The 23,127-nt window shown below is 46.3% G+C and overlaps 1 protein-coding gene across 1 annotated transcript in view; it reads left to right on the top strand.

Annotated features, from left to right (window-relative positions):
• The window catches only part of LOC119441750 (calcitonin gene-related peptide type 1 receptor-like), a 152,705-nt gene that overhangs the window by 16,344 nt on the left and 113,234 nt on the right, over window positions 1–23,127 (top strand). The window lies entirely within an intron of this gene.

Raw genomic sequence — 23,127 nt, forward strand, 5'->3', positions numbered from 1 at the left:
AATGCTTTGAACAAATCAAAGTTTTAAATGGGCAGCAAGATCTTCAGGTGTTACACCTAAGAAAATCTTACCAACTCAAGATAATGTAGCCGACGGTTCACATGTATTTTAATGATAATGACGAAGGAAACATACAAGAATATATGTCGAATGCATTGAAGAAATTAAAGCTTTATATTGCTCAGTTACTCACGAATTGTATAGGTTAGTGCCTAATGTGATGTTCTGCAGTGTCAGGTGACGCTACAGACGAGAAATTGATGAACATGACAGCATTTTTTTTATCACCGGCACCACTTACAGAAGTTCTCACGCACACCATAGTTTTTGCGTTCTGACGTGTTCTGCCCCGGTTATTGCATTGGCACAAAAGCCAAAGAAATAGGAAGTCACCAATATATTAGCGTATTGTTGCAAGAATTTATGAAATCGTTTTATGAATCATCTTGGGGTGTTTCGTGCGTGTGTGCGTGTTTGTGCACGCATGCACGCACACACACACACATACAGGCAAGCGCAGACAGCCGTGGAGCAAACGAAAAAAAGCTTGTCACCATTGTAACGTAACAACGTTTAGCTTGTGTTGGTTTGTTGCAATAAAAGAAGCCTATGTGTCCATGAAAGAGAAGAGAGGGAATAGGGAACGCGTTGCGCAAATTCTAGGGATGACGCTACTTAGGCTGCTGCGGATGTTGTGCTTAAAATTGTATCTGTACCATCAGTATACATTGCCTAAATCTTTATCTTTCGTTATAGCCTATCCATATAACAATATCGTTTCTTTCCTGTTTGTATGTCCACCGGCTTGAAGAAGCAGGAGGAAAAAAAGGAGAGGGAGAGACTGGGTGCTTATATAGCCAGTGTAAGTACCTGCTGGCTACCATTTTCTGGGGAAAGGGTAAATGAAATAAAATGTGTTAAATGGCGAGAAGGGATTAAAATAGAGGCATACAAAAAAAAATCACACGTCCACGCGATGCAACGTGCTACAACTTCAGAGTCAGCCTCACAATTCGCAAGTCCTTTAAGTACCGGAGCCGCGCAACTGAGGCTTTAAGTGCTGAAACCGGTCCGGACCAATGCCCTAGGACTGTTCCCTGGGTCAAGGGGTGATCGTCCAATTTGTCAATAGCGGTCGCGCCCCGGATTGACGAAGACCAGCGACTAAGGACGGTTAAGATTTTGCGTACGGGAAGGTTCCTCCACTTTTTTTCTAACCTTTAATATCACTGCTGCACACGAGAAGCTCCTTCACGTTGGTATACTTCGGTAGAAATACCTGCATATTGAAACGCATTAGTTTATCTTTTTTACAGCGAAGCTGTTAATGGCTAGGCGAAACCAAAATCCGCCCGTCCTATGTGTGCAGAAACTATCATCATTAGCAATTGTTCGAGCGTCGTCGTCTTCTTCGACAGCTGGCTCGTTGGCGCCCCTCGGTGCAACCGCGTGCACGCGCTCGTGCCACTGCTCCCGCGTTCGTCGTCGTCGTCGTCGTCTTACCAGCTGGCTCCGTCAGCGCTCATCATTCCAGCGTAGAATTTCACTTCTGTCGTCGTAATGGGGAGGCCGCGTTTACGGGGTATGAGCCATTGCTTAAGGGGTATGAGCCAGTCATTGTCTTACGTGGCGGACAGATTTAATTTTGAAGCAATTTAATTGTGAAGAATTGCAAGCCGCAATGTGACAACGACGGACTGAGGGCATACCGTCAGTGAGGTCGTTCTCTCCATCGCAGCCGCACGTGTGCGTAACCTCATTAAGAAAAACAACGACGTAACCAATAATTGAGAAATACTTTAATGAATCATCGGGATTAACCCAGTGATAAACACCAGGGCCGCATGTTTCAGCGTCGCTGGTTAACCGTCTGTACGGAGTGCTTGGGCAGTGATCTTCGTTTTTTTTTTTTTACTCCTGAAGTTTGTACCGGTCGGTGTACTTTCATTGCTTTGTAATGTCCTCTTGTAAATGGTTTGCTTTGAACATTAAGGTAAAAAAGTACATCGACCACTGTACTCCTGTCCATTCAACGGCACGTTATTTTTTTATAGTCGTCGTTTTAATGATGCGATGAAGGAAGTCTGCGATGAAGGAACAAAACAGAAGAAAAACGCTAGTAATTTTTCACTGGGGAATCGCGCACCAAAGGCACCGACGCGAACGCTTTTCGAAGGTTCTCGTCGCGCCGATTGTTTTCCTAAATCAAGACCGCGCAGGGGAAATGTGACTCTACAGCATCGTGTTGCGCGGGGCTTGATTGCTGGACCGTGTCACACAGCTTGCCGTGTGCCTGCGCGTTTAATGACTTTCTGGCGAAATCACGCACGTGCCCTCGTAAAAGCGTGCAGGTGCATGGAGTCGGCGCAATTACAAATATATATGCAGCTTCTCCTGCACTCTTTTCTTCTGCCTACATAATGCACTCTGCATTCTTCTTCATTGTATTTTTTCCCCTTTTTTTCAGAAAGGTAGCGCTCTTCAGATTGTGCGAGGTGCGTATCGCCGAATGAAAGCGCCGCTGATGGCCAAACTGAACGCCTACACTTTATAGTTTGCGTTGTCTTTATGAGTCGGGAACTGGCATATGCAGCCTACGCTGTTTTTTGTCCTTGGCGAACCTTGTGGCACAGGCAAAACCTGTTCACCCCTCGTGTGTGTGTTCTTGCCTCTCGAATAGCTTGGCTTCTCTCGGCAGTTTGTTATGCATACACTTCCCGGCATGCCGGGGTCTCCGTGGATCATGAAAGTCGGCGTCGTCTAAGCCTCCCACATAACTTCGGCAGTCATGATCGCCGCTGTCGTCACGACTGCGCACGTAGCGTGACGCCGATAGTGTAGAGCAGTGGTAACGGAATATTTGCACGAAAAACATTTATTTATAAAGATGTCTTCATAAGTATCCTTGTATGAGTTAGTGCGCATTGAAGACGGCTTGTATACTTACTTAGGATTGCTGCGCGCCTTTGTATTCATCGGGGCAACCGCGGAAGGCGAGCATGAGGTAGTTTCGACCAAGGCGCATGAAAATGGAAAAGAAGGCAACGCCAAGGCACTCACTGAGTGGCATGTCGTGTAGCTGTACATGGGCTTTCAAGTGCTCGCGTTGTTTCGCCATTCGACTTCCGACCGTCCAAAGCATCGCGTTACATTGTTTCATGGTTTAAATGATTTTATTATTTTTTCTCTCTTTGTTTAGATAACCGGCTTGTAAATTTTCTTATTAAACAATGAGGAAGAAAAAGAAGGCGAATAAACGAGAGTAAGAGGTCATTTCTGGAAAACATATAAAGAACTTTACCGTCTCCAGAGCAGAAAACAATAACTACAGAAAGAAAGACAGAAAACGAGAACAGTCGATTAAGGGATTTGTGAAGACGAAAAAAAAAGATAACAAGAAGCAGCCATTAGATTCGACCATTATATTTGAATGCTGAGTCTTGAACGCATGAAGAGTGGTACGAAATTTTCAATCACATCTAACATCACAGCCCGGCGTCTATTAAATATGTCCTGTCAAGCAGTGACTGCCGTGGAAGTGCCTGCACCGGAACCGGGAGGCGTAAGCGGAATTCAGCAGCTGTCGCTGATTATTCCATAACCTCACACGCTTTTCTCCGAATGGAATTGAATTTTAGCTTTCACTTTGTTAAAGCAGTTTTTCTAAGGTTGCGTGAAGTGTGGGGCATTCGACGTAACTGTAGGGACACTCTTCGTGCCTCGCGAGTCGAAGTGGAAGGCTGGAAACGCGTCAAATTACATATCGTGTTCGCGAAGTTCCTGCGCATTTCCGTTTTCGTCAATGGAGTATTAAGCAGAAATCTCTGCTTGATGTCTCTCCTAATCAAAAATCAAACATACCCCCTCCCCCCCCCCCCCCCTGCTGGTTGTGTAACGGCTTTGGTCTTTCGCTGCTAAGCCCGAGGTCACGTGATCAAATCCCGGCCGTGGCAACCGCTGTTGGATGGGTTCATGTTCCATAAGGTTGATAACGACCCGCCTGTGGTGGGTCGTTATAAATCACAGGCGGGTAGTATAAATCCATAAGGATTTATACTACCCGCCTGTGGTGGCTCAGATAGCTAAGACGTTGCGCTGCTGAGCACGAGAGCGCGGGATCGAATCCCAGCCGCGGCGGCCGCATTTCGATGGAGGCGAAATGCAAAAACGCCCGTGTGCTTGCGTTGTAGTGCACGTTAAAGAACCCCAGGTGGCCAAATTAATCCGGAGCCTTCCACTACGGCGTGCCTCATAATCAGAACTGGTTTTGGCAGGCAAAACCCCAGAAAGAAGATTTTATACCAGTCGGATAAAGCTTCATAACATTGATAACGACGATAATGACACCGGCCAGCGTCGAGATGAAAAAGAGGCACAATGCTTCCGCATACTTTGACAAATCCGCACCGGAGTTTCTGCGTGAATGTTTGAAGATCAAACATTTCAATGTGGGCAGTCTGTTACGTTACATTTGTGCGCTAATGACTGTACGTGCGCTCTCAAGTGGTTGATGAAAGAAGTTACGCTTTTGCGCACACAAATACCCATTCGCCCGTCCTTGATTTCTTTATTTCTATCGCAGCTAACAAAGAACCACGCAGAAATTGTGGTGCCGGTAATCTATCAAAAATTAACTTATAGAGTTCTTCAAGGATTTTATTCAAAGCTGCAAGTTTTATAAGCGTATCCTGAACATTGGTCAATAATAATACATAAGCCCATTTGGTAATGTCGTAGGGCAGACAGGCATCAGCTCTTACTGTGTCAGATTTACTCGGTGCTAGAAAGCCGTTAATTTACGGCGTGTCGTGTTTATTGGCACAATAATGACGTCAACACAAGATTAATTATCGTCAAGCGCAATACATTTAACGCAGGAAGCAGAGGTAAGCAAAAAGCTCATACTTGACCTCTTTTGCCGGCAAGTTTGATGAACAAATAGTGGGTGAACCAGCGTCAGCAACCTCTTACGTAACAGGTTGTGCCAGCAGCACTTGGGAGCGATGCTTAGACTCTATAAATCCCGCTACCCACCACACTAAATCAGACGGACGCGCTAAATATGCTTTCATATTACGTTAATATTACTAAAACAGGTTGATTGCTAGAATGGAATGTTCAATACGTCACAGTAACATCCCAGATGTGAATTTTTTTCTTTTGCGTATTTTAACCTTCGTGACGTGCAAAAGTTTTCGAACCTCCCTGATTTCAGTCTTTGGCTTCTTTAGCTAGAGTACAAGGTAGCCCATCCTCAACAATGAAAAAAAAAAAAAATCAGCAGCAGGATCTACCAGACTCCGTTAAACATTAATCACGTCACGGCGAGCTGGTCTGGGTATTTCAAAGGGGCGTGGCCACCTGTCTTTCATTTTCGCTTCTTTTCTCGCCATGGTAAATAGGGTTTTTCTTGGCCATGCGGAAGGGTAATTACAAGCGCAGTTCAAATTACATTTTTCTTGTTATGGTCGCTTTTTAATGTGCTGTTTGATTGATTGATTGATTGATTTACTGAGTGACTGACTGATGGACTGATCTTTTTTTTCGTCTTGAAAGCCTGTTTGTTCTTTCAGAAATCTTATAAGCACCGCAAAATAATGGTCCTTAATTCGAATTTCTTTTTTTTTTTGCGTGTACCTAGGACTGTGAGTCCAGCGTGATTCGGCGCCGAAGCTTACGCGATATTTCAGTATCGAAGCCTCTATGCCGCGCTTCTAGCTACATAACGTTCACCTCCGTTGATTCAGCGTTGGCTTCAGGACTATACCCATTTCCGACCGATGTTACTGGCAGATCGTGACATGCCGAACAAACAGTTTCAGTTACGGCGGTCGCCATACCTTCTTTTCTTTTTCATTTCCGTAGCTGTTTCTTTTTTTTTTCTTGATTCAACGTTGATGTCGTCTGTACCGCACGCACCGGTATATGAACGAAGAGAATTCGCGGAGTGAATGTCAAACGGTTTGGGAAGAAAAAACCCGCCCAACTTCTTATTTGTAAAGCGCTCGCGCGCTTATGCGGGTCTATTTCACTCTTGACGTGCCCGTGTACGGGAAGTATCTATTAATAGAACTGGGGCTCACCGCTGTCCTTCACGGAGGCAGAAGAAAGCTCTCAATAGGCAGGCGTGCCTCATAGGATCGCTATGAGCGACCAAAAATAGAAGAAAAGAAAAAGCCGGGCGAGAAACTGCAAAGCAATGTATCTGGCACCAATTCTCGTAATGCATTCCGGTAAGTCCCATGGGCTGACCAAGAAGTGCGTGAGTGTATTTTTATTAGTGGTGGCGAGGGCGCCTTGTGCGGCAAGAAAAGGAAAGAAAGGGTGATGATAAAGAAAAGAAAGGGTGTGGCATATCAGCTCCGAAAGTTCGCCCCCTCAGATTCAATATCATTGTATGCTGATGATCTAGCTAGAAAGTGCGATCGATATTAAAGAAAGCATTGACGAATGGAAATAGCGTACTGCGGAGATATTAAAGGGAAAAAAATAAATAGCTGTCCCCTCATGCGTTCAAATTGAAATTTAGCTCAACTAAAACGCGCTAACAGGGCGAACGCAACTGTGTGGTCCATTTGAAAACAAAATATGTACTGGAATCTTGCTGAGAGTAAGAGGAAAAAAAGGGGAAAAAAGGAACTCAAGAACACTTTGCCAAGCCTAATTGGAACAGTCTGTGCGCAAGTAGTGATTCTGTGAGAATTCTTTCTTGGAAAAAGAAATGCAGAAATCTGATAGCAATACCTAATCTAAGCTTCGTTTTATAACAACAATGCGTATATTGTTATAAATGTCACTGTTGATTTGTTGCTTTATATTATAATTATTCAGACCAAAATCGTAGAAAATATATAAAAATAGGCTTGCAATTTTACCGCTGGAAAGGTCTTGCTCGCAGCAGAAATGACCGGAAAACCACAAGACACGGACAGTGCGCTTACGAGACACAATTGGAAACAAACAAATGACCCGACAGACAGCACGCTGTGTTCAATTTCTGGCGTGCGGTTAGCAGGGGCGGATCCAGGTTACAGTCTCCTAGGGGTGGGGTGGCGATAAGGAAAGCAGGGGGGGGCTTGCTTCGACCTTGATACTACCGGCGCTTCAAGAACAGAGTGTTGGTTTCATTGTAAAGGAGTACAAACAAACAAAAATTCGATCGAGGCATAAATATACAGGGCAAGAGCGAAGCCGAAAGAGACGAAATGGACAAAAACCAGTGGAAAGAAAAAAAATCGATATATATCACGTGCCGTCACGAAGCGAGCTATCGCTTTCTAATAGCGGTATAGATGGAAAACTCACACATGGATCCCAGCTGTTGTAAATAAAAAGAACGCTTCAGCAGTCTCGCAGGTTCTCATGTCATTGTTAGTTTACAGAACCGATGTGCGCTCAAATGACGGAATTATCAGCGCTTAAGTACCGGCCTGTATCAAAGAGCCCGCACCGCCAGGACTCCCCTCTCTATCCAGCAGTAACCACCAGCAATGCTACCGGCTATCGCCAAAGAGCTTCTCGACCAGCTTGCACGCCCGAGACTCCAGAACAAAAACAGAGTGCCTTGTCTTCTAATGCGCCTTTGTCATCTGCCGCATGCTTTCCCGGAACAACACGACATCCTTTCGGGCCGCTCATTAGGCTCCTGTTTGGGCGCGCTTCGCTCTGTGTCAGCCACGTGCGGTGCACTCACGCGAGGCTACGCTTTCTGATCACTCGTAGGCAGCTCTCCGTGGCCTCCGCCATATTCGTCACCATGACACTCGACCAAGTGGTGCTTCCTGAGAAATGAGCCTTCGACGAACTAAACAGAGAACTAAATAGAAATATTGAGACAGGGATGTTAACCGCAACAACAGATTCGATTCGCAGCCTTACACTGGGGGAAGGATAGTAGAAAGAAAAGGAGCAACTGAAGGTATAGTTATAAGGAGCCCTGGCGCGTGATAACATTACTGTGCTTCTCATGCCTCCACACGCACACACAGACAAACGCACACCCGCAAACAAACACACACACACAAACACACACACATTCACTGACGCATGCACACGCAAACACACTCGCACACGCACACACAAACACACACGCATGCGCGCAAACACGCAAACACACGCACGCACGCAAATACACACACGCACACACATGCCACACGCATGCCATGCGCACACACATGCAAACACACACACACACGAGCGTGCACTGAGCTATCCAGAACGCGTTACTTAACGAGGTGCGCATTACCGATGAGTACGGACAGAAACAGGTACCGCATTCTGCTCTTTGCTCATACACAAAATGTAATTACTTTTAACACTGTGTTGAAATGTGTGATTTTACTCAAAACTGTTGTCACTGTAGCAAGAGCCAGGGAACGCAGTGGCCAAGTTCGCGAAGGTTGATAGGCCGGAAATATACAGCACCGGCGTCTGCCGGTTCTAATTTGTGTCTGCTACACGAACAACGTCCTCCGAAGTTTTCCATTACTCTTGTTAAATTCGCTGCGCCTCTGGAAAAAGTTGCGCAAATCTACCTTTCTTTAGATCAATTTTTCGCCCGCACGACTTTTCTGGATGGATATCTAGTTGTCCATTCATCTTTACTTATCGATCATAGAAACGAAGTAAACGCTGCACTAGGCCCTTCCTGATTCATCAATTTCATCCACATCTTACGAATGGAATCGTAGCTACAACCATCGATGTTTGAATGATTCTTCGTTCCACCGTTGTAATTGTATGTAATGTACCAGCACTGCATAATGGGGGGGCTAAGTTTTATTTCGGATTTCTTTTTATTAAACTGCCACTTCCCTTCATTTTGAAGTATACAGTATGGGTTGGATCGGTTTTATTTACCGATTTTGTCAATTCACTACTTCTCTTCTTCGCTGGTTCACGCCTACCGTAAGGTGCATTATGCGCAGTAAGAAAACAAATTAGGCAATACTCAGGTTAAACAGAACCAAGAAAATGCTTTCGACAACAAGTTTTCTTAAGTTAATTACTTCATGTAAATGATGAAACCACAACCGTTCGCGACGTTGAAGAGGCATGTTTGGGCGGAATTAGCAAACTTCACCTCAGAAATACCAAAACGGCCTCTGTTATGGTGAGAGGAGTCTAGGTAAGACCAAAAAAGATGAAAGAACAAAAGACCATTCAAGACACCAACCTGTATTTGCTCGTCCAGCTCGGTGTAACGTGGTCAATTTTTACACCGTGTGCTCGGGCCTAGTGAATCAGTGATCGGTAAAGAATGCTGCATTCTGAGGGAACGAAAGACAAAGCATAAACGATTTGAGAAAATTTGGTGGACGAAAGCGATCCAGAAAACGAGAAAATGTTTTGAGATGAGTGGCTGCTGGATTGGTGCGTGACACAAAAAAAAAGAAAGAAAAAAGAAAACGGAAGTCTGATGTTTATTTTCTTCAGGAATAATGAATGTTTGCTGGTGCAAACAATGAAAATATAGTTTAAAAACGATACTTTGCCTGCGTTCACTCACATTACGCTGCCACTTTTTATGTGTACACCTTTGGTACAGTGACTGGCGGTGGTAACGCCTGGCTGTTAAAAAAACAAGAACTAAATAACTTATGACTAATCATAGGCCTCCTATGATGTGCATAGGCTTCCTATGATGTGCCTTCCGATGTGCATAGGCTTCCTCCGAATTGTATTAGAAAAAGAAATATTGTATAAATAGACGTACAGGTACTTTTTGTTTCTCAGAACTATTCTCTGAATGTGATCACCAATGTCGAACTTGCAACTCTTGATGACTTACTTGGTTCCGTCGATGTTGGCGGCAACCATGCGTGCCGTGCTGCGTACGTTTCCGCATGCGAGCTGTGCTGGCATCGGCGTATATCTAAAGCGACAAACCGGTCTCCCATCGATCGCTCGCCAATGTCACGCTGGTCTCACAGCAGTTGGAGCTTGCCGGCAGAACACGCAGTAGCATGGCTGCTGTCGCTTATTAATCGATGAGTGCCTGTAAAATATGCAACCAAATGATCGGCGATATAAATAAAATAAAATACAGCAAAATAACACAAAATGATATAAAGTAAAAACACCATCAAATAATATTTGCAGGAAAAAGAAACGAGAAAAAAAGAAAGAACACAACATAAAAAAAAAGAAATGGCCCGTAAGTCAAGCATAACATACCACATTCCATGTAATAGTAAGAGAGAGAGCTGGATATATTTGCAACGCGTGAACAGCAACAACGCCTACCATTAGCACATCTATGCGAAAAAAATGGGATGCTACCTCAGTACACGAACAACGCCACTAAGAAAAAAAGTTGCAGTGGCTTAGCTCGGCTATGCCAGGATATACGTAGCGTTAGCAAAGGTTCAGCTGATTATTCTTAGCTTTCCTGGTTGTCTAGGTTGTCAAGGATTAGCTTGATTGTCATGCTTACTGCTGCTCCAATGACACACACGCGGTATACGTATTATGTGGCACATGTATATAGCCTTCTTCTGTTCATTCCTCCTACGCTCAACCGCTAATTGCCAGGCAAATACTTCGGGATCTGATGAGTCAAGCTTCTCCGTTCTTCTGCGCTGTTGAGCAGCATTTGCGCTCTCCTTCTCCATGGCTATACCACACTGGCAAACGCCAGTCAGAAGCGCAGCGGCTCCAGCGCAGTGTCAGATGGCGACTGCACAGCAAACGCGCCGGCGCCAGTGCGTCTACCACGGCTACGACGTCACTCCTCTGGAATGCGCAGACCGGCGGCGGAGTGCGCGAGAGGTGCCGGCTCCGGTGGCTCCGGTGCGCAAGCCGTGTGACATCACTGATCCTTGCGCATGCGCAGCACGGCTCTTGATGTGCCGCGCGAAACGGGCTTGGCTAGGCCAGTGTAGCTAACGCTACAAAAACTTGCATACAGCACCGCGCAAAAAAGAGAGAGAAAGAAAAAGCGTCACTACAGCTACTACCTGGATTCAGTGACCTTACACTCAAAAGGATACAAAAAGTTAATGCAAGTTCACACGAGCAAGCTCATAGTAAGATTATGTACACCAAATACTATCGCTAGTCATAACGAATGTGTAAAGTCACAGCAACAGACAAAGTACACTGAAACCATGCTCTTGTCTGTCCGAGTACCACTGCAATTCATAGTGGGCAAGAAGCTTCCCCACGGATAAAAGACGCCTACCAGGCCGGTTCAAGTGGCTGCACAAAGTCACTCGCTGCACAACAAAGGCACCGCTCGGGACTGCTTTTGCAACATGAATGACTAGTGTTGTATTTTACACTATCTTGATGAGTTTTCCCACTTCCGAATGGGGCAAGTTGACAGTGATGGGGTACAGATGAGAGCAACCGCACTCCAGGAGTTCGTAAATGAGTGCACACAGTAAAACATAATGTAGCTAGACATGTGCAAAGCAGTTGCACCAGCAGGAAGCAGTTGACAGCATTCCATTATTTTCGTCCAGACTAAAGGCGCCAACGAGTTTGGTACCATAAGTCCGCTTTTCCAATGCGTACTTTTTTTTTCTCGATGCATTTAATTGTAACGGCTTCTAACCGCCCAGGAAAGCACACTTTCCCCAAGCGTTTAGTTTTGTTCTATTCCAGACTAATTAGCGTCGATTTCCGGGTGCTCTCAAGGCGCATCGTCGACTGTTTGGGTTCGAGACAGTTGGAGCCGGAACGGCACAGCACTAGTGCAAAAGGAGCCGTTGGTTGCACAAAAGAGAACTTCTGTCATCGCTTGGAAAGAACGCGCCACGAGCCATAACCGCTATGCTTGAATACGTTCAACTGAACAGGTGCGCCTCGAATGAGACAAAGCCCTGGCACTTCCGCGTTCTTGCGTGATGTTAGTAATTATGCGTACATGTTGAACAGGATAATAAGGGTGCGGGAAACGTCCGACCCAGTGCGCGATTTCGGGCGCACGGTAACTCAGTTGCACTCGGTTGCATATTACTTGGCGCCCACGTTGCTGGTGTGCATATGTATTGCGTACTTCACAAATAAGTTGTTTTAGAATGCAAAGTCATTCACCCCAAGAAGCTACAAAGCGGGAAGTGGCCACAAGCAGTCGCGAAGGTATATTAGCAGGAGTACTACGACCACAGCATTGCAATAACCTTATCGCGAAGCCGGTCAGCCCTTTTCCTCGGAGGCCTATTTGTTGAAAAATTAGCGACCGTATTTGACAGGTTGGTCAACAATCGCGGCGGTAATATTGTTACGGTGAAGGGAAAGAAGAAGGTGACGCGAACGAGAGGAAGACGAAGTCTCTGGCCGTTGCCTGAACGCCATATTTCTTCGCTTGTAAATATACATCCTTCTACACTCGTGGGCCTGCTTTCTTCCTGCAACATTTTGGTGGAGGTGGAGGTCCTTTCATTTCTATGAAAGGAAACAAATGGATTGCTGTAGCAACGGATTATGCCACGAGATATGCCATTACACGAGCGATGCCAACCAGCTGCGCTACAGATATCGCCGACTTCCTACTATACGACGTCATCCTGCACCACGGCGCCCCTCGCCAGTTACTCACGGATCACGGCCGCTACTTTCTCTCGAAGGTCGTCGATGATCTGCTCCGCTCCTGTTCTACAGAACACCAGCTCGCTACCGCATACCACCCTCAAACGAACGGCCTCACCGAACGACTCAACCGCACACTAACCGAAATGCTGGCCCTGTACGTTTCCGACGATCACCGCGACTGGGACGTCGCTTTACCGTACATCACTTTCGCATACAACTCGTCCCGTCATGATACTGCCGGATTCTCCCCATTTTACCTTTTGTATGGCCGCGACCCCACCTTGCCCTTCGACACGTTGCTACCTTCCGCAGTACAATCACCCAGCACTGGTTACGCTCGCGATGCTATTGCCTTAGCCGCCCAGGCCCGAGAGGTCGCCCGTCATCGCCTCACAGTCTCGCAAGCTTCTCAAAAACGACGCTACGACCTTCGGCACCGAGACCACCATTTTTCACCTGGTTCCCTTGTCCTTCTCTGGACGCCTTCACGTCGAGTCGGCTTGTCGGAAAAACTCCTTTCCCGTTATTCTGGTCCATACCAGATCTTACGACAACTGTCCGACGTGACATACGAGATCGCCCCAGTCGGTCAGCCTTCAGTGTCTCCCAACGTCACCAGCGATGTTGTTCACGTCGCCAGGCTCAAGCCCTATGTCTCCCCATTAAGCGACGCTCCATAACCTGCACCGGGACGGAGCTAACCCCACCGGGAGGGTGATGTTACGGTGAAGGGAAAGAAGAAGGTGACGCGAACGAGAGGAAGACGAAGTCTCTGGCCGTTGCCTGAACGCCATATTTCTTCGCTTGTAAATATACATCCTTCTACACTCGTGGGCCTGCTTTCTTCCTGCAACAATATCTTGGGCCTTCACCACTGAGACGTCGTCAATCCAAGCTTACTCGGCCTTGGTCGAAACCCTGCTCTTTGAGAGTGTATAGCGTGACCTTATTTCGGTCTTATCGCCATTAGTTTATGGCGAACTCGATGTCTCGGGCGTATACGGATTACCATGTAATCGCGTCTGCCTGATCGCAACCGGTCTGGCTTGAACGACCCCGCGAAGCAAACACACCGATCCATTTAAAGAGATTGAGTATCGGTCCTTGATTGCTCTCACTGATCCCTTCGCGTCATTGTTTGCTTTTCCATTTAGGGACGGCTAAGCGCAGTAAATGCTTACTGTATACCAGGTCGCCACATTTTCACACCCCGACCTGACAATTGTCCCGGTTATTCTGATGCGGAAAGTATACGTACACGTGGTCGTAGCGCAAAACGATAACAGCAGATTGATTAATGTTCAACAGAGGGCGCAAATAAGAGCTTTCAGTGTTTGTACCGGTTGCCTATCCTTTATACAAAGCCGCACTTGACCCGTGAGGAACTGGACTAGGGGTGTTCTGTAAAGAAAAGGAGCAGGCAGATCAACACACTGCAGAGGATTTCTGAGCACGTATATGAAAGGTGCCGTGAACTTTCTGCTTCACGACCACGGTTCAGCGAAATTTATTTTGATTTGTTAGAGAACCCACAAAAATGATGTTCGTCATAACTGTACAGTCCGTGATACATATTCGTGAAAAGATATAATGTTTTGTCCATCTTCATTGGAGAAAAATGTTCGTTTTCAGCGTTTCCAAAGAAACTTGGCGAAACGGAAAAAAAATACAAAAAGGCCGTCGCTAGTATTATTTTAGAACTAGCTTGATGATGTCTTTTACCATGATGTATTAGCGAAACTATCATTTCTTCCTTTAGAACCCTTAGCAATTTGGCCATTACGGACGCCTTTCTTATTGTTTGAGTTTTTATTAGTTATTACAGTTAGCACGAGTTAAGTTGTAGGCTTGGTTTGAGCGGTGAAATAAGTTTTATGCGTAAGTGTCAAATGACCCATTGAGCGAAATGCAGCTCCACTAACGTGAAACCTGGGAAGGTGCGAAGCATGCAGTGATGCACCACTCATGGGCTCATACTGCCTTAAGCAATGGCTCATATAGCCCCGTAAACGCAGCCTCCCCATTACGATGACACAAGATAATTGAAATTCTACGCTGTAATGAGCGGCAACGCAGCCAGCTGTGGAAGGCGACGACGAACGCGGGACGCTCGGCACGCTCTCGTGCCAATCGCGAGCACGAGCCGCTTGCTTACCGTGACGACGACAGGAGACGCCGACAGCACGGGCGCATGAGATGCTTCGCACCTAAAAAAAAAGAGATTGTCTGCCCTTCCACAAAGTGAAGATGGTTAACCAGCGACGCTGAAACCTGCGGCCTTGGTGTTTATCACTGGGTTGATGCCGAGGGTTCATTTAAGTATTTCTCAATTATGAGGTTACACACATGTTCGGCTGCGACGGTGAGAACGACGTCACGTTCGATGTCTGGAGTTTGCTCGGCGGCGTGGTTAGCAGCATTCGCCCACCATTGCAGCTTGCGACTCTTCGATATTAAATTGCTCCAAAATTATAAATGACCGTTACGGGGGATGACAATGAATGGCTCATACCTCCTTAAGCAATGGCTCATGTCCCCGTAAACGCGGCCTCCCTATTACGACGACAGAAGGGAAGTGAAATTGGACGCTGGAATGATTCGCGGCAACGCAGCCAGCGGTGGATGCAGGCGACGACGCCGAACGCGGGAGAAGTGGCTGGAGGACGAGCCAGCTGCGGAAGAAGACGGCGACGCTCGAGCCAATGCTGATGGTGAGAGCTTGCAGTGGACAGGCGATTTCGCCTAGCCATATAAAGCTTCGCTTTAAAAAGATTAGGCGTGTAGTTATTGGCTAATAGCATTGAATAGTGATGACGTCTACACTCGCATTGTGGGTTATAGAAGTTCATTGTGTGTGAAGCAACCTTTGTCTTCAATGGTGCGTATAACCCTGTTTTGGGGCTGCTGAAGACTATATACTGGTGTAGGTATGAAGGTAATGTTTAATTAGCATTATGATCACTTCTACTATAAGATTAGTGATTAAGGGTAACTTATTCTACAATCGGCCAAGCTGGAGTGAAAACTTTATACATCCTGCCACAAATACACCTTTCCTAAGTGAACTTCCGCGCAAGCGCGTTTGCCTCGACACCTAGGCTCCGTTTCTAATAGTAAAGGTATTTCTTAAAGTTTTGCTGTATTATTTTCATAAGTGTATTCATACTTTTGAATTAAAAGAAAGATAAGAATGCGTTTCTGATTATTTGATCAGTAACAGGGCTTCTGCTAAACTAAATCTATTCTGAGCTTCCCGTTCTCCCATTCTAAGATATAGAAAGCGATAGTTCACACATTGTACGTCTCGGCTCCATTAAATGTGGCACTTTTTTTTTTCGCCTTCCCGTCTGATCCGCTTACGAAAAGTACGTTTGCATTTCCAGACGTATATATACGCGTGTGGTTTGCTTGTGCAGTCCACTTTCTTGCACTTACGCTACCAGACAGTTCATCCTAATTGCCCAATTGACTATATGGAGTGTTGTTGATGCGGGTCAAAACGAATCTGACCACGCAAGTGCTAAGTATTCTCAGTCATCCTCGTCGCTCAAGTTTTCTGTTTTGTTTCACGTCTATTGATTTTCTTAAGTTTTTTTGTGTTGTTTTTTTTTCATCAGTGACGCTGTCGACAGCCCGTGAAGTGTTTTCGGCTGGCTAAACTCTCTCGCCTCACTTACCACGACAACGAAACTCCGGTTTAAAACTCCGGTTTAAAAGTTGAAAAAGAAAATATACATGTTACTGAACTCAGATGCGACACAGCACTCACGAACGGAAAGACGAGGCGTATGCGTGGGGAAGGGAGCTGATGGAAGTTACTCGAGAAATTAACGAAATATGGGAGATGAAGCGATTAACGCTTCCCGTATCCTGGGTGAGCCTGCAGTACACGCCAAACCTTAATGGAATTAGTAAATGTGCCTAAAGCTTCACGCACAACAGGGAAGTTAACGTTTGGACATTGTAAGACACTAACGCCGTTTTTCTTGGTACTGTTGTTAAACCTGCTTCATGTGTCTATCTGAGTCTATGGCTGAATTATCGCTATATCACTGCAGAGAACAAATCTGACTAATTAGTGCAAAACCTCCCTTCAGTACCCCGAAAAATAAGGCAAGCTAATTAGGCCTCGTAGGATAAAGCCGATATCTATGACCTTGTGTTAGTTAAATGTTAGACGCTCATAGATATTGATCACACAATGTAGGAGCACAGATTGGATACAAGCAGATTCTTTGAGACGCTATTTCACCGTTTGTGGCTCGGTAGCGCATTCAGAAAACACTTTCTCCACCATATTTGCCGCAGTGAACTTGTGGCAACGTGAATGAGGATGTATAACATTATACAGTTTTCGTTTAGCGTGGTTACCGGAATAGCGGGCGTACCGGAATAGCGGGATCGAAATGCGCATGCGCCGAACGCTAAACGACCGTTTAACGTGCGCCCGCTATTTCTCAGAGTTAACGTTACCGTGTTAGCGTGGTTTACGTAGTTTCCGTAAAACATGGCGGCGGTCCTGGTCACCCGCTTCGAACTGAATTTGGCGCTGTTTTTGTAGAATTCACTTCGATCGTAGCAAATGACTGCGTAAACGGCTTTTGCTTAGTCTCATGCCGCTCCGCCGAGAGAGTGTTATGGCTAATCTTGAGGAATTTTCGACATTGCTTCTCGTTTCGAACGCTCCTAAGCCTAACAAGAGAAATTTTCTCCGAGATGCGAGCGCCACCTGTTGATAAAGTTGGGAGATAGGCGCGACGACGGCATATGGCCTCTGAGATGGGAATATTTCGGAGGCTATGGTGGATGGCTTGTACTGCTTGTCTGTTTCGCTGCAGATCGGCGGACATGGCCAGTAAAAATACAACGCGCTCCCGGCTTCCATTGCACGGCCTCTCGCACTTCCCGGACGCACACACACATAGCCTTTGGTGCCCTATGTATGCGAAATTCAAAGCGTAATAGAATAGCGTCCCGCACGTAAGCTACGCTGTCACGCTATACTAAAACTCTCTTTCTGCAAAGTTCGTTTGCGGAACGGCAACGCTATTTCCCTTAACCCCGCTATTACGCTAACGTTAAACTAAAACTGTCTATTATCTACTGGACGGCCCTGCACACGGCGCTGATATATGATCTTCAATTCGGGTTTTACTGACAGTTGACCGCAGGCCCTTTAGCTTCCAAATGATCCTATGTCCGTAGCCAACATATTCATTACAAAAGCGAGTGCTAATGTCCTTCCGGAAATTTTCGGAACAAAGAAATGTTTTCGGCGCAAATAATGGGTAGAATGTTTATCACCTTTATACGTTCACTGTTTTATTTGGGCTGACTTTATTCTGTTCTGTGCACGATTCCACTTGCCTCTGTGAACTCATTAAGCCTTTTCTTCCGTGCCCTAAATTTCTATAATGAGGCGACTGGACTAAGCGTTTCAGTGTTTATGACGCTTTTTTCTTCTTCAAACTGTCTACATTGAAACTAAGGAACGAATTGAAGGCTCGATGTGTTTCACTTTTTTGTTACGACCTTAAGTGTGTTAGTTATTTATAAGGGCTGACATTAGGTGTGAGTGTCTTTTATTTGAGCTTTGAAATGATGTGACCTATATTAGACGTATTTCTATGTGAAAACAAGCAGCCTGCGCCATGTAAATGTGACATCTCTTAAACATTATATATTAACAAAAAAAAAAGCTCACCGGCATAAAACTGCGGACTTTGATCCAAGAACACATGAGACGGGTTCTAACAGGTCCTTTTCGGCATACCTCCCGTATCGTGCAAAAGAAGACAACGTGACAGCAGTTATTCGTATAGGGACGGTGTCTAAAGCAGTCCTGCATTTGTGAATACACACACACACAAAAGAAAATCCAATCAATGCTCTACCTCGGCTCATTACGAGAGAGCTACGTCACGAGTGCTAAGCAAGTGACGTAATCAAAGTAAAAGCTGCCACTGGAATATCTACGAGGGATGTCTATTTCGATCCGTCTTCTAGGACGCATTTGCCATGCAGTCACGTGCACGCCCTTCCTCCTCGTCTCACTTACGCTACGCGTATTTCACCACGCGTAGCGTGTTTGACACTGCTCGTGCGGATGCAACCGCGTGTAGCCGAGAATGACTGAGTCCTAATCAGCAGAAGGTGATAGTGTTCTTAAATTAGAAGGGAACGCCAATGTGACGTTTGGTATACTGACGTAGTATCCGCGTGTCCTCTATATATAAAGAGAAATACACGACGAGGAATGTAGAGAGATGCTGTGGAATGTAGTGGGGAAGGCGAGTCAAAAACCGCTCGCTCGCCTTGGAGCTCGGGAGTGCTTTAGGGGGAGTTAGAAACTGTGTTGCGCCCTTCGTTCTAGCAGTCCATTTGAATTTCGCTTTATGCCATGGTCTTCCTTATTTTTGTGTTGTCGTTAAGGCACATCCTTATAGTCAACTTTACGCACGCTTTATGGCCAAGAAGAACAAAACTTTTCTCAGCCACCGCAACTGGCTATTGAACTCATGCCCCTGCGCCAATGGGCAGTTGAAAGGCCGGGCGCGCTAACCAATGCGCTATCGGGAAGCTCCTTCAATTTGTGCTCGATTTTGTGCGTGACGCGGTTGCTGAGACTGGTGGCGTCTTTGCGCTGCATTTTTACCACCACACTAAGCAATACAGAAGAGTACATATGGGGCCACATGCGCATTTTGCAATAAGTTGTTTTTGCCAAGAAGGCAGACACGGTCGCTGTGGGAGCCTGCTGTCGTCGCAGAAAAGTGGGTTGAAAGTCGGAGGAATCGCTGATGTCCGCCGATTTTACTTGCTCACTTTTTGCGAAGGCCCGTAAACACAGCGCACGAAAAGATGGGGGCACATGAAGACGAGAAACGGTGGGTGTAGTGCCCTGGAAGTATCAACAAGCCTAGCTTACCACACTGCTTCGAATATGCCTCGCTTGGGCAATGGCTGAGAACACACTAATGCTTCAACAACGAGTTTATTCTCTTCGGTCCTCGTCAGTCGCATGGCCGCGACGTGCGGGTGGTAAGTAAATGCAGAAGGAGGAACGAAGAAGATGCGATCGTCTCGATATCATCGGTCTTTGAAGCGGCGGGCATCAAAACGCTTGTAATTGAGGAAGATCTCTTACGTAATCAGTTTCGTGAGAACCACCACTCGTGTCCCCGGAAGCGAGCGGTCACAAGTGCCTGAGTGTATTAGCGAATGCTTACAGTTTTCTACACTTCCGTGCATTTCTGGCGCTGATGCAGAAAAATACTTGGAAGTTTCAAAGAGTAAGAGTTGGGATTTTTTTGTAGCTCCATAGGTTCCTTGTTTGTTACAGAAAACAACGCGGCAGGAGCATTAAAAGGAAGTAAACGGAAACGCACACACATGCACGTACACACAGAGACAGAGATGATGACATCACACGCCTCTGGACAAGAATAACGGTGATAGAAACCTCGAGAAATATGCACAGAAATTCACCAGTGGTGCAATAAAGCAAATAATGTTGTCAAGCGTGTGCACATGTAAGCTGGGCTAGAATGCGAAATATCCAGCGCGAGGAGATCAAGTTCCACGGAAAATTAGTTTGGAGAAATACGGCTACGCAAGCTGATGTGCTATGACAAAATAAAAATCGTGGATAGAGCGACGAGTCGCCGCACCCGATGACATGGCGAAGACCGGAATAATAAATTACTAAAACATACATGAGGAATAGAATCTTTCCTCATGCAAAGGGCACATAGCCTACCAAGAATAAGACAAGAAATACCAGAAGTGATCAAGGAAACGTTTTTTTTTTTCAGTGTCGTTAGGCCACTGGAGGTCCATTATGGCTGGACGGTAATGAGTGGCACAAATTCTGCGCCGCTGTAACGCGGAAGAAGATGGATCAAATGCTGTCACATCATTTAGTTTTGACAACGGCGCTATAATTCAACTGAGAATTTACCTTCGCTGCATAGAGCGCTCATAAAGCGGTGTTTTGAATACTAACAAACGCGATGCTGTTTCCGTGCCAGCCTGCCAACACTGAAACTTTCTTCGCATGCGTGGGATTCATTGATTTGACATTGGAATTACATACAGCGCTTAACAGTTTCACACGATCATAAATTATAAAGAAAAAAAAAATAGGCGAAAGCTTGCACTTGGCCGCGCAAAGCTCAAGACACAGCGAAGCTGGTCGATTGATTGCGTCTCTTGGTTGTAGCTATGCTATCTCTCTTTCTTTCTTTCTTTCTCTCGTTTTTCCTATTTTGCTCTGTCTCTCTTTCTCTCTCTCTCTCCTTCTTCCTCTTTCTCTCTCTATCTCTCTCTCATTTTCTCTTTTTCTCTCCCAAAGAAAGTTGTGTTGCAATCGTCAGTACAATGCAACTATATGGGCCCCATAAATGCACGTTCTGCAAGCCTGGGTGTATATAGCGCAGCGGTTATGATGCTCGCCTTCGGTCTGTACCCGAGTTCGAGTCCTGCCTTGCCAAGAACGCTCATTTTGATGTTATTTATTTATTTATTTATTTATTTCCCGCGGGCGGTGATCGCAGACGCGCCAGGACGACGTCACGTCGCATGCGCAGCAGTGCGCAGCTGGCAGGACTTTGGCGGAGCCGTGTCTGTGTGACGTCGCCTGGTTGCCATGGCAACGGCGCGGCAGTCTCGTGCCACACGCACAAATTACGGCTGGCTTAAACTGCAGAAGAAGACGACGATGCTCGAGCCAGTGCTGATGATGATAATTCCGTGGCACATGCACAAATTACGGCTGGCTTAAACAGCTTCGCTGTTAATAATTAGCCAGTCAGTAAGTTCTTCCGTGGCACATGCACAAATTACGGCTGGCTTAAACAGCTTCGCTGTTAATAATTAGACAGTCAGTAAGTTCTTCGAGGTTCCATGTCATGTGCTTTTTGCTCTCCCAAGTTTACTTCGTACTTCTGACATTACGTTCTTTCTGCCATGCGAAATCGTAGTGGACAATCATAATAGACAACGGAGCAACTTTCTTTTTTGATTGGCATGATAAACTGAATGACTGCAGACAACGACTGTCAAAACGCTGGCAGCAAGCATACGCCGCTGCGGGCGAAGGTACATGTACGTGCGGTCTATCGCTTCAACAGGAACTGAGCCGCGAATGCACGGCTCATAAAGGTCAGAGCCGTGTGGAGATAAGAGACGGTGCGGCGAGCGACGAGCGCGGTTGTTGGCAGAAGTGCGCCCCCCCCCCCCCCCCCCCCGCGCTTCCTCCGGCGCTGGCTTCCCGCTTCCTTGCTTGCGCGCGGGAGAGATAAGAGACCGTGCGGCCGAGCGACGAGCGCGGTTTTTGTCACAGTAGAAGCGCCCCCCCCCCCCCCCCCCCCCCGCTCCCTCCGGCGCTGGCTTCCCGCTTCGTTGCTTGCGCGTGGGGGATTGAGTGCGTTCGCTCTCCGTGATAGCGTGCGTCCCAGCACGCTTGCGCTCGGGCATACGGCGCGCGGTGAAGATTTTATCTATACGGAACCTCACGGCGACGGCGACGCCGACGGCACAAAGACATGTTCATGTACTTATACTGCGCCGGCTACTTCCTGCCTTATGAGCATGTAGTGCGGCTATACATACAGTTTGGGGACTTAGGCACATAGCTTGTGCCGAAGAACAGTTTATGCAAGCACTACGATATTACAACACAACACAACGACATTACAAAATACTCTCAAAGCGGTAGTGTCATCAGAAACGACATTATATACACTACAATTACAGCGACAGTACGAATTAAGAACACTGTCTTGAACAAAACATTTTTGCATCATTGTATACGCATAGCGCCCAGCTGTAGCGGTTCGCGAAGAATTTTTACATCATTGTGTGTTGAAGAGACATTAGGGAATTCCATCTTCATTTTGTTCAGCATGTCACACCTGCCAAAGTGTAAACGTCTGCAGTGTACCCTTTTCATAGGCTCACACGGGGGCAGTGTCGTCACCATAATATGTGTCAGGCAATAATGCAGGGCCCCCAGTGGTACTCTATTATCCTTCCGCTCGCAGAAGTTTCCGGATCAAACAAACACATAGCGATCGGCGATACATGGCCCTGAGAATATTGTTTCATTTGTGTGCAGTGAGCATGTTGGCGGAGCTGCACCGGCGTTGACCATGACAGAAACGCAGTAACTGACAGGCATCGTTGAAATAATAGCCAATGTTATTTAGGCCACCTACAACTTGTCAATCCTCCAGATGTAAAAGTTGTATGCATATTGGTGTTCTGATCTGATGGCTAAACATTTGCCGGGATCCCTGGCACACTTCACAAATACACGGAGGCCGGAGTTTTAATTACACCCTGCTGTGGCCTTAGCATAAGAAGGGCGAATGGTGTTCATCCCTGAAGGCTCAAGTTTTCTGGCAACCTCTTCCCGTAGTTCCAAATATACAGAACCCCCAAGCTGCTGCCAACTGCGAAATATGTGCTTAAAGTTCAAAGTACATACAATATGGCCGGCATTCACAACCCAGAGTGGAAGTAAATTTTGTCCACATGCCGTTATCAACAATGGCTTGGCCCCAGGCAATTTGTCTAATTCACGAAGCA

Source organism: Dermacentor silvarum, chromosome 2 (genome assembly GCF_013339745.2).
Source record: "Dermacentor silvarum isolate Dsil-2018 chromosome 2, BIME_Dsil_1.4, whole genome shotgun sequence".
NCBI lineage: Eukaryota > Metazoa > Arthropoda > Arachnida > Ixodida > Ixodidae > Dermacentor > Dermacentor silvarum.